Below are 13606 nucleotides of genomic sequence, written 5' to 3'. Positions count from 1 at the left end.
CAACATAACAGGAGCCACCTCCTCCTAGGTAGATTTACTCTTCTGCTTTTTTCAATAATCTGTCAAGCATTGATGTGAACAAAGGTGTTGCTAATGATTAAAACTAGAGGATTAATGTTAAGTTTTTGTTGCAATAGTTTGAAAAACACCAAGCTCATGGAAGAAATATCAGGCCTTGTGACTTCCAAAGTGAAAGATTGGAAGTTAATAACTGACAGGCCTATGGTCAAGAGTTACAACCACAGAACATTCTCTGTATAGCTGTGTTGTCTGTGTACCAGTCACATGAGCTGAAACTCACAGTTACCCCTGTTCTCCATTCCTTGGAGAATTATTACACCACTGCCAGAAAATCCAAATTAGTAACTCAAAATCAGTCCAGAAAAAATGCATTTTTGAGTTATATAACTTATCCTATTTTCTGACACCTTCATTTTTCCAAATGTCTTCATGACATGGCTTACCACATTATTATGATCTATTTCTAGTCTTACAAATGTGATTACTTCCAGTATTTAGTTTTAGTGAGAACAACATGCTGTGTGATGAATTTCTTTATAACTTTCACTCTAAGTCAGAAGATTCAAGCTGGAAACAACTTCTGCTTCCTAGTACACAACTTTTAAAGAGCACAGACACACAAGCAAGAGTTCCTGGCAACAGGTCAGTTAATTTTTTAGGACAGAATGATTTTTCTTAATATATTATAAAAAATATTTCAATAAAATTTCCTTTTGCATTCATCAAAATAAAAATAATATCAGCATGAAGAATATCCTCAGCATGGACTTAAACTTTATGCATCACAGTTATCAATGTAGGCTTATTGTTATTAATATTGCCTTATTAATGTAAATAATAGGTAGTATGCTGAAGGTGGGAGAGATCTTATTTTTATTTTTAAACTAAATGTTTAAAAAGTAAGGTTTGTTAGTTTCAAGGAAATTATATTTCCTCCAATAAAATGCACTAACCCCACTGTCTTCATTCACCCTTGAAAAGAAGCTGTAAAAGATAAAGTTATGATAGAAGTTCAAAATACTCAGCTTGTAAACCCTTAAGAAATAATGAATGTACCTTCTCTCATCGATTTTATAATGGTGATATGACCAAATAATATATTGAATGTATTAGTTAATCTAAAGTATGTAATAAGAGTTTTAACTCAAAATATTTATGTTTATTAATCTGGACGTTGGATATGATATGCACTAAAAGAAATATGCTTAATTAAACAAGTCTTCTTCATATATTATATAATATTTTAATGCTAAGTAGTGTCCTTAATAGATAATTTTACCTTATGATCATGCAAACAATCATTATTTTGCTGATGATAGCATTTAATGTCTTCATTGAAGAGCTCCTCTTGCCTCTGCCTCTCTAGCAGGGGCTATATAGAAGCATGACAGTGCATACTGAATCTCAAAATGTATTATTAAAAGTGGTAATTTCTTTCATGCAGCTCAAACCACCTATATTAAAATATTACCAATCTTTATAGAATAAACAAAATTTTATGGAAAATGAGATAATATAGTAGTCATTGTTCATTCTATTATTTGGTTCTGAATGCCCTGTAATACTTTCATTCTCTTGAATAATTTTATACTACCTTGTTATGTTTTATACTATTGTATGTGGAGGTATGCTCAACTATTTCAAAGAAAGAGACATTATAGTATCTACTCTTAATAGCCAGTTGTCTGGTGGTGAAGTGCTGTGTTGCTTACATTTTTCTGATCTGCTTTGTTCTGTCCTCTTTTGTCTTAATATCTTTAAAATAAAATTTAAAAAATGTAAAAAGAATAAGACAAAATAAAAATGAAATACTACCAGTATCTAATCAAAAAGGGATTCATTTGATTCAGCAATATTTAGAAATCAATTTCAGTGCTGTCTGAAATTCTATAACACAACTTCCATCCATTCTTTCTATGCATTTTTGGAATGTAGAATGCAGCACACTTGATTCACTGGAATAAATAAAAATAAAATTGCCGTTGTAAAATAAAGTTGCATTTGGAAAAGCACAACATTTTGAAACATGGTGGAATATCTGTTGCATTTTTACTTTGGCTTTAAAGGTGAATGTTATACAATCAAGATACACTCTGGGAAAACTCATGAAGATAACTTGGATTCTACTTATGTACCAAGAAGTAAATTTGTGAGTAAATCATACAACTTTTAAAATCTCCATGAGCAAGAGAAAGATATTATTAAAAAGTATAGTTTTTGGCACAAAATTTTTCTTACACACATACACTAAAATAACCAAATAAAGTTCCAAAACTGATGTATTTCCTTAGAAAACACATGCATTCCAAATTTTACTGATCTATATATCAATCGAATATTACATAACAAAATGATATATCTATTGTATTTTTATACTAAAGAAATAGAGCATAACCCTGAATATGCTCCTTACTTATACTTTGTAGAGTGGTGCTATGTATCAACTCAGAACAAATACATTTGATAAATTATTTATCAATAATTACAAACTAAACTCTACTGACTGGAGAGAGAGAGAGAGACAGAGAGAGACAGAGAGACAGAGAGACAGAAAAACAGACAGAGAGACAGAGAGAGAAAGAGAGAGTTCAAACCTAAACATTCAGTAAGGATTGGGAAGTGCACTAGTAGGCAACATGGAACTTTGGAATACAGTGATTTATTTCAACCCCCAGAAACACGTAAATTTGTAAGAAAAAATTTTTCTATTGCCCAAACTCATGCAATATATCAACAAAATGCTATATTTCAAGGAGTAATGGACTGTTTATTTGTTTGTCTAAAATAAACAATAAATGATTCCTTTCAAGATAAGATTTTTCACATGTGCATCTTTTTTACCTAAAATGTCTCAAGTTTATTATACTTTATGGCAGAGTAGTACTCTACTGTATACAAAAACCATGTTCTCTTCATCCATTCATCCATTGATGGGCATATAGACCCTTTCCAAGATTTAGACCTTGAAAATTGTGCTTCTGTAAACAAGGATTAAGCATATATTACTATGATATGATGATTTAAATATTTTGGACAGATAAAAGGATGTATCTTTCAAGCATAATTTTAAATGAGGTTAATCAGACATAAATATTTAAATATCATGTTATTTCTCTAGTGTGAGAAACTCAAAGGAAAAATAAGGAGCATAGATATTGAGAAGTAGGAAGGAAACTTTTAAATGGGAATGGAAAACAGAAGACTGGAGTTTGAAGAAATGGGAAGATGGATAAAAATTTTAAAAATAGAAAACTGGAAAGCAAAATTTTGCAAATGGATGGAAAAAGAAATATTGAGGGTAATGAACAGGAAAAATAGGAAAAGAATCAAGAAATATTATGTGTAGGTACAAATTGCTTTTCTTGAATGTGATCAGCATGTATGCCAAAATGTGCTAATCAAATTAATTTAAAAAGATTTTTCACATGTGATTGAGTATCCTTTCTGAAAAGTTTTCAAAATTCAGTATAATTCCTGAAGGTCAGTTTTAAAGAGGTTTTAAAACTTTATGTGTCATGATCAAATTGGTTTCATACCATTCCTAAAAGAATGGATCAACAAAGTTTTCCATAAATACAAAAATATAGACAACTCTTGACAATCTCTAGGATGCAGAAAACACACTTCATAACATTAAATTTTCTTTTATAATAATAGTCTTAAATAAATTATGTATAGGAGTATGTTATTTCAACATAGTAATGGATGTGCACCTGGTAATCCACAACCAACATCATACCAACTATTGAAATCTGAAGACATTTTATCTAAAATTTTAATGAAGATAAGTCTGTTTACTAATAGACCTGAATCAGCATAGTGGTGGAATTTCCATTTGAACAAGAAATTAACAAAAAAATTAAAAGATGTTAAAACATAAAATGAGAAACTCAAGTCATTTTTCCTTATAATATGATTCTATTCATAAGATTATAAAGTACCTATACATCTTTGGAAATCAAAATTTCTGTAAAGTAACATAATACATAATTATGATACATATAGTGATGCCTTTAATATATACCAATACCGTGATGACTGAAAAGAAAACAAGAAAAGGGATCCAATCCACTAGAAAAAAGATACAAATCCTAATAAAAAACATTAAAAGTCTTTACAATAAAAGTGTTAAATATAAAAGAAAGAAGTTGAAGAATGAAATAGAAGATAGACTTTTCATGTACATAGATTGGGAAAATCAATATTTTTAAAATGGCAATTTTCCTCCTAAATGAGGCAATGATTCAATGCAATAACACTTCACAGGATTAGGGAAAAACCCTAAAATACAGTTACAACCTTAAAGAAAGGAATAAAAGAACCTGAAGAACCAAAGCAATGCTGAGTGAAAGGAGCAGTCTTGGAGTACTCAAAATCTATGACTTAAACGTTATAGAGTCATTATAACAAAAGTGCTTTATAGACATATAAATAGATATAGACGGTGGAAGAGACTAGATGTCATAGAAATCCATATGTGTATCTTTAGGCAACCAAAATACACCAAATCACACATGCAATTAATACATAGATGATTTTGTGAAAATTAGACTTCTACAAGAGGCCAACAAAATTAAAGTCCTATCTGTTACCTGGAAGAAAAATCAGGACTCAGTGTATCCTACCGCTGCCGGCCACCCCCCCCCCCATGTGGAGGAAGAATTTCAGTCTCCACCCCTGCTAGACTGCTGGGTTTGCCAGTACCCCTCAGTGCACCTTCACTGCCACAGCTGCACAGTGCAATGCAACACACTGAGGGGGCCACCAAGCTCTGCCCTAGCTCATGTCACTCAGTCTGCCTGAGTGACTCAGCATCCCCAACCATCACGGGCCACCCTGTCGCATGGAGGGAGAACATCAAGCTCCACCCCTGCTTGGCCACTGGGTTTGCAGGCACCCCTCAGTGCATCCCCACTGCAGCTGCTGAGCAGCTTTCTGGCTCAGGCTGCTGAGCCATGCTACTGACCCAGTACATTTCTCCCATATGCTGACCCATAGAACAACCACACTAACCCTGGCTCAACCTTATGCCCTTGCTAACCTCCCCATCTTTAGACCAAGCACTGCTGTGAACATTGGCTCCCACTCTCCTTCGCAGAATCTTGACACCGGCAGTGCTGGTTTGATGGGAGACTAGGTGGTCCTTATCCCAGAAAGAAGATTCTGGTAAGTACTGGTCAATATGTACCCAACAATCAGGCTGACATCAACCACACAGTAGGACTCTGGGACATACACAGTCCACAGTTGTGACTATTTTGATTAAATAACCAGATATTGGCCCTGAAGGTGAAAATGACACAACAAAAAAACCAAATGTAATCTCAAACATCTATTCCATCAGGTGCCAGAGCAGGTGGCGGTGAAATGGAGGACTTTAAAAGTCATACGCCTGAAATGTCTGAAAAGATAGCAAATGAAGTAAATAAACAAATCCACCAGGCTATAGGGGAAATCAAATTAGAAGTAATGTCACACATAAGGACAGAAATAACAACATTAGTAAAGGATTTGCTCAACATATCTAGGAAAGAAATAAAGAAAAAAAACTATAGAAGCATGGGAAATTGATTGAAACTTTGAATGAACAATGGGAAAACAAGCAGAATCCATGAAACAAATTCAAAGAGATATCCAAGAAACAAAAAATTCTATTGAAAGCTGGCCAAACCATTTAAATGAGGCTAAGATAGAATTTCAGACCTTGAGGACAGGATCACAGATAGCAACCATGAAAAGATAGAACTTCTAAACAACAAAATAGCATGAAATAACAATCCAGCAGCTCCAAGATGATGCAAAGAGAAACAATGTAAGACCAATAGGGATCAGTGAGGATGAAGGAGACAATGCAAAGAACATAACAAAGCTGTTTACAGAAGTAATAGCAAAAAATTTCCCAAACGTGGGGGAAAATCTGATATACAAATTAGTGAGGCATATAGAATTCCAAATAGTTATAACCAACATAGATCTACACCCAGACATATAATAATTAGGACCCCAGACATACAGCATGAAAACAAAATACTAAAAGATGTCAAAGAAAAGATACTACTCACCTATTAAGGGAATCTAATAGAATCACTGCAAACTTCTCAGCTCAAAGTTTCAGATTAAAGTGAGTTTGGAGTGAAGAATTTCAGCCCTAAAAAAAAAAAACTGTCAACCCAGACTGATGTACCCAGAAAAATGATCTTTCAAATTTAAGGGAGAAACAAGATATTTCCACAACAAAGAATACCTGAAGAAATTCATGTCCACCAAACCAACCCTAGAAAGAGTTCTGAAAGACATACTAGAAAGTGATAAAAATGACAACAATCTCCAGAATAACAACAGAAAGAAACTACCAGGCAGGACAAGAAATTATACAAGGGAGAAAACCAGAAAACAAACAATAGGAATATGACATGGAAAGTCTATCCAGTACATATAAGTGATATCCATAAATGTAAATGGGCTCAATTCACCTGTCAAAGGAAGCAAGTTGACTGAGTGGATAAAGAAACAGAACCATACAATGCTATACACAAGAAACACATTTGACTCAAAAAGAAACTCATAGACTAAAAGTCAAAATATGGAAAGCAGTATTACATGCAACAGGACACCAGAAAAAAGCAGAGGTAATTATTCTGTTTGCAGACAAAGTGAACTTCAAACCTAAAATGATGAAAAGAGATATAGAAGGCCACTACATGCTCGTAAGTGGAAAACTAGAAGAGGAACAACAAAGAATTATAAATATATATGCACCAAACAATGTAAGACAAACACTAATGGACATGAAAAACCAAGCACACAAGAGCAAAATTGTAATAGGAGAACTTAACACCCCACTGGCACAAAGAGATAGATCAACTAGACAAAAAGTTAGCAAAGAAACAAGAGAGCTGAATCACACCTGTGAATGAAAGGGTTTAGTGGATGTTTACAGAGTGTTCCAATCAACTTTATCAGAATATACATTCTTCTCAGCTGCACATGGAACATTCTCCAAAATAGACCATATGTTAACTCATAAAACATTGTTAGGTAAATGAAAAGGGAATGAAATTATCCCATGCATAATATCATATCATAGTGCATTAAATTGGAAATCAGTGGCAATCAAAACTGCAAAATCTGTGTAAGTACATGGAAACTAACAACGTTCTAAACAACCAGAGGGTTACAGGTGAAATTAAAGAAGAAATAAAACAATACCTACAATACAACAAAATACAGACCTGTAACCTATGGGATGCAATGAAAACAGCCCTAAGAGGAAAATATATAGCAATAATAGTCAAATTAAGAAAATGGAATGAGCACAAATAAATAACCCAATGTTACATCTCAAGCTCCTAGAAAATGAAGAGCAACTCAAACCCAAAGCTCATAGAAGAGAATAAATTGTAAATATTAGAGCAGAATTTAATGCAATTGAAACAAAAAAAAAAACAATATGAAGAATTAACTAATCAAAGAGATGGTTTTTTGAGAGAATAAACAAAATTGACAAACCTCTAGCCTACCTTATAAAGAAAAAAGAAAAAAAAAAACTCAAATCCACACAATAATGAATGAAAAGAGGGCAATTACTCCAGATCCCATGGAAATTCAAAATATCATGAACACCTACTTTGAAAATCTCTACTCACAAAGGGTGGAAAACACAGTGGAAATGAACAGATTCCTTGAAACAGGTGAACTACAAAGCTCAATTAAGAACATATAACAATCTTGAATATCCCAATATCAGCTACTTAAATTTAAAACATGATTAAAAACTTACCAACAAAGAAAAGCCCATGTCCTGATTGATTCATGGCTGAATTCTACAAGAAATTTAGAGAAGATTTAATGCCAACACTCCTTAAACTCTTCAATGAGATTGAAAGAAAATCAGTCATCCCTAAATCATAATTGGACGCAAGAATTACCCTAATAACAAAATCAGAAGACTCAACCAAAAAGCAGAACTAAAGACCGATCTCAGTAATGAACATTGATGCAGATTCTCAATAAAATACTGGAAAATAGAATGCATTAAATAATCAAAAGTTAATACCCCATGACCAAGTGGGATTTAGTCAAGGAATGCAGGAATGGTTCAACTTATGCAGATCAATAAATGTTATACATCACATCAATAGAGCCAAGAATAAAATTCACATGATCATCTCAATAGCTGCAGAAAAATCTTTGGATAAAGTCCAACACCTGTGGATGATAACAGCCCTAGAGAAACTTGGAATAAATGGGAGTATCTCAATCTCATAAAAGCATTTTATGACAAACCAATAACCAACATTATACTAAATGAACAAAAACTGACAGCCCTCACTCTAAAATCAGGAACAAGACAAGGATGTCCACTATCACCACTCCTATTCAACCTAGTTCTAGAAATATTAGCCACAGCAGTCAGAAAAGAGGGAGAAATAAAAGGAATAAGAATAGGAAAAAAAGAAATTAAATTATCACTATTTGCAGATGACATGATACTCTACATAAAAGACCACAAAAACTCCATTAAAAGACTGCTAAAGGTAATAAATAAATATGGTAGTGTATCTGGATACAAAGTCAACACTCAAAAATCAGTAACATTCCTGTACCCAAACAAACAAACAAACAAACAAACAAAAAACTCATTGAGAGAGAAATTATGGAAATATGACCTTTCACAATAGCATCTAAAAAATCAAATATTTAGGAAGCAACCTAACATAGACTGTAAAATATATATATGCTGAAAATTATAATACTCTTAAAAAGGAGATTGAAGAGGATATTAGAAATTGGAACCATATCCTTGCTCTTGGTTAGGAAGAACCAACATTATGGAAATGGTCATACCCCCAAAACTTTTATACAGATTCAATGGGCTGGGGGTTTAGCTCAGCGGTATAAGCGCCTGCCTTGCAAGCAGGCAGTCGTGAGTTCGATCCCTGGTATCGATAAAGGGAAAAAGACAAAAAAAAATCCCAATCAAACTATCATCAACATACCTTACAGACCTAGAAAACAATATTCCTAAAATTCATCTGGAATCATAAGAAATGTAGACTAGCAAGGGAAATTCTGGGCAACAAAGGGAAGACAGGAGACATCACAGTTTATCTCTTGAAACTATACTACAAAACCACAGTAATAAAATCAACACTGTAATGGTAAATAAATAGACCGGTGTATCAAAGGAACACATTAGAAGATGCAAACACTACTACAAGAATACTCAGTCAACTTGTATTTCACAAAGGGGCCAAAGATGTTCACTGGAAGACGGATAGCCTCTTTAATAAGTGGTGTTGGAAAAATAGGCATCCCACATACCAAAGACTGAACATAGACCCATGCATATTACCATATGCTAAACTAAAGTCAAAATGGATCAAGGATGTAAACACTAAAAAAGAACCACTAAATCTCCTGAAAGACAAAGTAGGTAAAAACCTTGAAGACAAAGGAGTAGGGAGAAAATTCATAAATAAAACTCAAACCACATGGGAAATACTTAAAACAATCAACAAATGAGGTCTCACATTACTAGAAAGTTTTTGAACTTCAAAAGAAATCACCAAGAAAGTTAAAAGAAAACCCACAGAATGGGAAAGAACTTTCGCCAACAATTCCTCAGAAAAATGACTTATATCCAGATTTATGTCCAGGAATTATAGCATCTCTTTATATAAAGAGCTGAAAAACATCAAGTCCCCAAATTCAAAGACCCTCTCCAAAAATGGGCATCTGAGATGGACAAACAGTTCTCAAATGAAGATATACAAATTACAATTAAATATGTGAAGAAAGGTTCACCATCACTGGTCATTTGAGAAATTCAAATTAAAAGAGCATTGATATTTCATCTCACACCAAGAAGAATGGCTGCCATCAAGAAAACAACTGATAACAAATATTGGTGACAATATGGGAGAAAAAGGAATTCTTCTCCCCTGTTAATGGGAGTGTCGACTGATTCAACCACTATGGAAATCAGTATGAAGATTTGTCAAAATCTAGGATTGCAAGTACCATTTAATCCAGCTACTCCACTCCTTAGTTTTTTTCCCAGAAAAACTGAAAAGGTCATGTCACAGAGATATATGTGCACCCATGTTCATAACAGCACAATTTGTGATAGCTAAATCTTGGAAACAACCAAAATGCTCATCAACTGCAGAGTGGATAAAAGTGTATTTTTACACAATGGAATACTACTCAGCTATAAAAAGGATGATCTTGAGGCCTTCATAGGTAAATGAAGGCAACTTGGAGATATCCTCATTAATGAAATAAAACTGACAGACTATTGGGATACAAAAGTATAATAGATACTGTGAATGCAAAAGGGAAGGAAAGTGCTCTAAAGATTATAAACATATTTACAGTGTGTAAGGTAGATGATCACTTTACTGAAACTTTGTTGGAAATTGAACAGAAGTATTTGTACTATTACTGTTTGAGTGTCTAACCACTATTTGTGTTTTGATTTTGTGACTTTGGCAGCTATGTTTTAAAATGACAATGAGAAATGGAAGAATTAGTGATTCTACAATGATAAAATATTTTAAATTTGGTATTGTTCTACACTTTTTCCATTTTCTTTAATATTATTCTCTATATTTGAAAAAAGTGAACAATAAGTAATATAACAACCATTGATAAATTTCTTTCATTCTGTTTTGAAGACCTATATTATTATTGTTTTGAATCTGCTGTTGCTGTTTATTCCTTTTGCTTTTAGTTTTTCTTGTCTGACTTTTCTCTTGTGTAAATAAAAAAAGGAAAATCAACTTAAAATGTATAAAAGACATTAAAGTTATAACTGAAACTTTGTAATTACAAGATGACACAATAAAAGCAAATATAATCTGGTAATATGTATGGGGCATTTTCAATTATTTTGCATTTACTTTAGCAAGCTTTATGGTATAAAATGTTGTGCATTTTGAAAAATGTCCCAGACACCACTGAAAAATGTATGCATTCTGTTTCATTTGTGTAGAAGTTTCTATGTATTAGGTCCATTTATTCAAAGGCTTTGTACAACTCAGATATTTTATTCTTGACACTTTTGTATAGATGACTTTTTATGTATGGCATTGTGGGATTGAGATCTGCCACTCTAATAGTATCACTGTTTATCCTATCTTTTATGCCTGTAGTGATTGTTTTAGAAAGATATGATTGTTTTGAGTGCATTTTAGTTTATAAAAGATATCTGTTTATGTGGATTTCTTCCATAACTGCTTTTCAATACCAACTATCTGATACAAGGAATATATCTATTTACATATGTATAAAAATAAATAAGAGTACATACAAGTCATTTCTCTTTTTTAATTCTGACTTGTTCCATTGAAATGTAAAATTTTAAAGTTTTAAAAATATTGTGTTTAGTGATACAATTTTTTTCAAATTTTCATAATCTAGTTATGGATTACTTTCACTAACTTCAAAGAATTTTTATATTGAGAAAACTCTAAAATAAGTTTTGCTATTGCCAGGAAAACACTTATTTTCATTTTTAATGAGAGTAGTATGAATTTCAATAGAATTTAATGGTGAATATATATTTTTATGCTTTCATCTTCTTTGATAAAATTGCATGGTTTTATTCAAGTTTCCAGTACAAAATTTTTAAGTTTGTCTCTGTTACATATATATCTCTCATAATGCTTAATATGAGTGATTCAAAGTTGGAATTTGACAACTGCACATATATTTACTCTTTGGCTGAGTATTATACATTTTTGTCTCACTAGTCCTCTTTAGATATTTTAGATTTCTAAAGTGAACCATCTACTTTATGAGTTACGAGTATTGGCACCACTATATTTTTCACAGCTTATTAATTTTATGGATTAAGAATTCTAGAGAAGTAGTAACCAACTCTCATGCAAAAGCCTATTATATTTTGGACTTTTTTCATTTGAAATGCTCTTTATCAACTTATTATTTAAATATAACTATCACACAAGATCCAAAGAAGGTTACAGTGCATCCCTGGTGTGGTATATATTGTTATTAATAGAAGATTTTTAGGAGAACATGAGTGGACATCAACCACAATGAAGGACCATCAGAGACACACTACCAATAGTTGTGATTATTCGGATTAGATAATCAGATACTGGTTGAGAAGGCAAACATGTCAAAATGAAAAAGCAAAATTCAATCTGAAATATCTATTCAGTCAGGATCAAGAATAGGTGACAGCAAGATAGAGGACTTTTAAAGTCATCCACCAGCAATTTCTAAAAAGGTAGCAAATGAAGTTAAGAAACAACTCATTGAGGCTATTAATATCACAGCAGACTTTTCAGCACAAATTAGAAATAATTCCTTGCATAAAGACAGATAACCTTAATAAACAAGTTGATCAACATGGCTAGAGGAGAAATAGATTTAAAAAAATACAGGAGCATGAGAAACTGATTGAACATTTGAATGAACAATGTAAAAAACAAACAATTTATGGCACAATTTTAAAAAGATATCCAAGAAACACAAACTCTATTCAAAGATGTCAAAACTGTTTAAATGAAGCTGAGGACAGACTTTCAGACCTTGTAGACAGGATCACAGATAGCAACCATGAAATGATAGAACTTATAAAAACAACAAAGTAGTATGAAATGACAATCCAGCAGCTTCAAGATGATGACAAGAGAAACAATATAAGAATAATAGGCATCATTGAGGATGCCAGAGACAATACAAAGGACATAACTAAATTATTCACAGAAGTAATAGAAGAAAATTTCCCAAACATGGGGGGAAAATCTGATACACAAATAAATGAGACATACAGAATACCAGTCACAACTGACATAAATCTATACCCAGACATATAATAATTAGGGTCCGAGACAGACAGCAAAAAAAAAAAAAATACTAAAAGCTGTTAGAGAAAAGATACAACTCACCTATCAAGGAAGTCCCATTAAAACCACAGCAGAATTTTCAGCAGAAACTCTCAAGTCAAGAATAGCTTGGAGTGAGGAATTTCAAGCCCAAAAATAAAACAAATTTCAACACAGACTGATGTACTCTGCAAAATTTTCTTTCAAATTTAATGGCAAATCAAGATACTTTCATGACAAAGAACAAGCCAAGAAATTCATATCCACCAAAAAACCCTAGAAAAAGTATTGAAAGACATGCTAGATAGAGATAAAAATGAGGACAATCTCCAGAACAACAATAGAAAGAAACCAGCAAGCTGGGCAAGAAATTAAACTAGAGAGAAAAGTGGGAAACCAACAACAGGAACACAACACAGCAAAGCCAAGCCAGCAGATATCATTGATACCCATAAATGTAGATGGGCTCAATTCATGTGTCAAAAAACCAAGTTGATAGAATAGATCTTGATACAGGATTACATAATGTGCTTTATACAAGAAACGTATCTGATTCAAAAAGAAACTCATAGATTAAAAGTCAAAAGATTAAAAACAATATTCCATACAACAGGAACCTAGAAAAAAGCATGTGTAGCTATTCTGTTTGCAGACAAAGTGAACTTCAAATTATTTAAAATGATTAAAAGTCATAAATAAGGCCACTATATACTTGTAAGTCAAAAACT

At 32.6% G+C, this 13606-nt stretch overlaps 1 protein-coding gene across 1 annotated transcript in view; it reads right to left on the bottom strand.

Annotated features, from left to right (window-relative positions):
- Nucleotides 1-13606, bottom strand: part of LOC100719924 (vomeronasal type-2 receptor 116-like) — a 55793-nt gene that overhangs the window by 25370 nt on the left and 16817 nt on the right. The window lies entirely within an intron of this gene.

This window comes from Cavia porcellus, unplaced genomic scaffold (assembly GCF_034190915.1).
Source record: "Cavia porcellus strain 051 isolate PalLab524CR breed Dunkin Hartley unplaced genomic scaffold, mCavPor4.1 scaffold_18, whole genome shotgun sequence".
Taxonomy (NCBI): Eukaryota; Metazoa; Chordata; class Mammalia; order Rodentia; family Caviidae; genus Cavia; species Cavia porcellus.
Note: the sequence above shows the minus strand (reverse complement) of the source record. Positions and strands in the feature narration are given on the sequence as shown.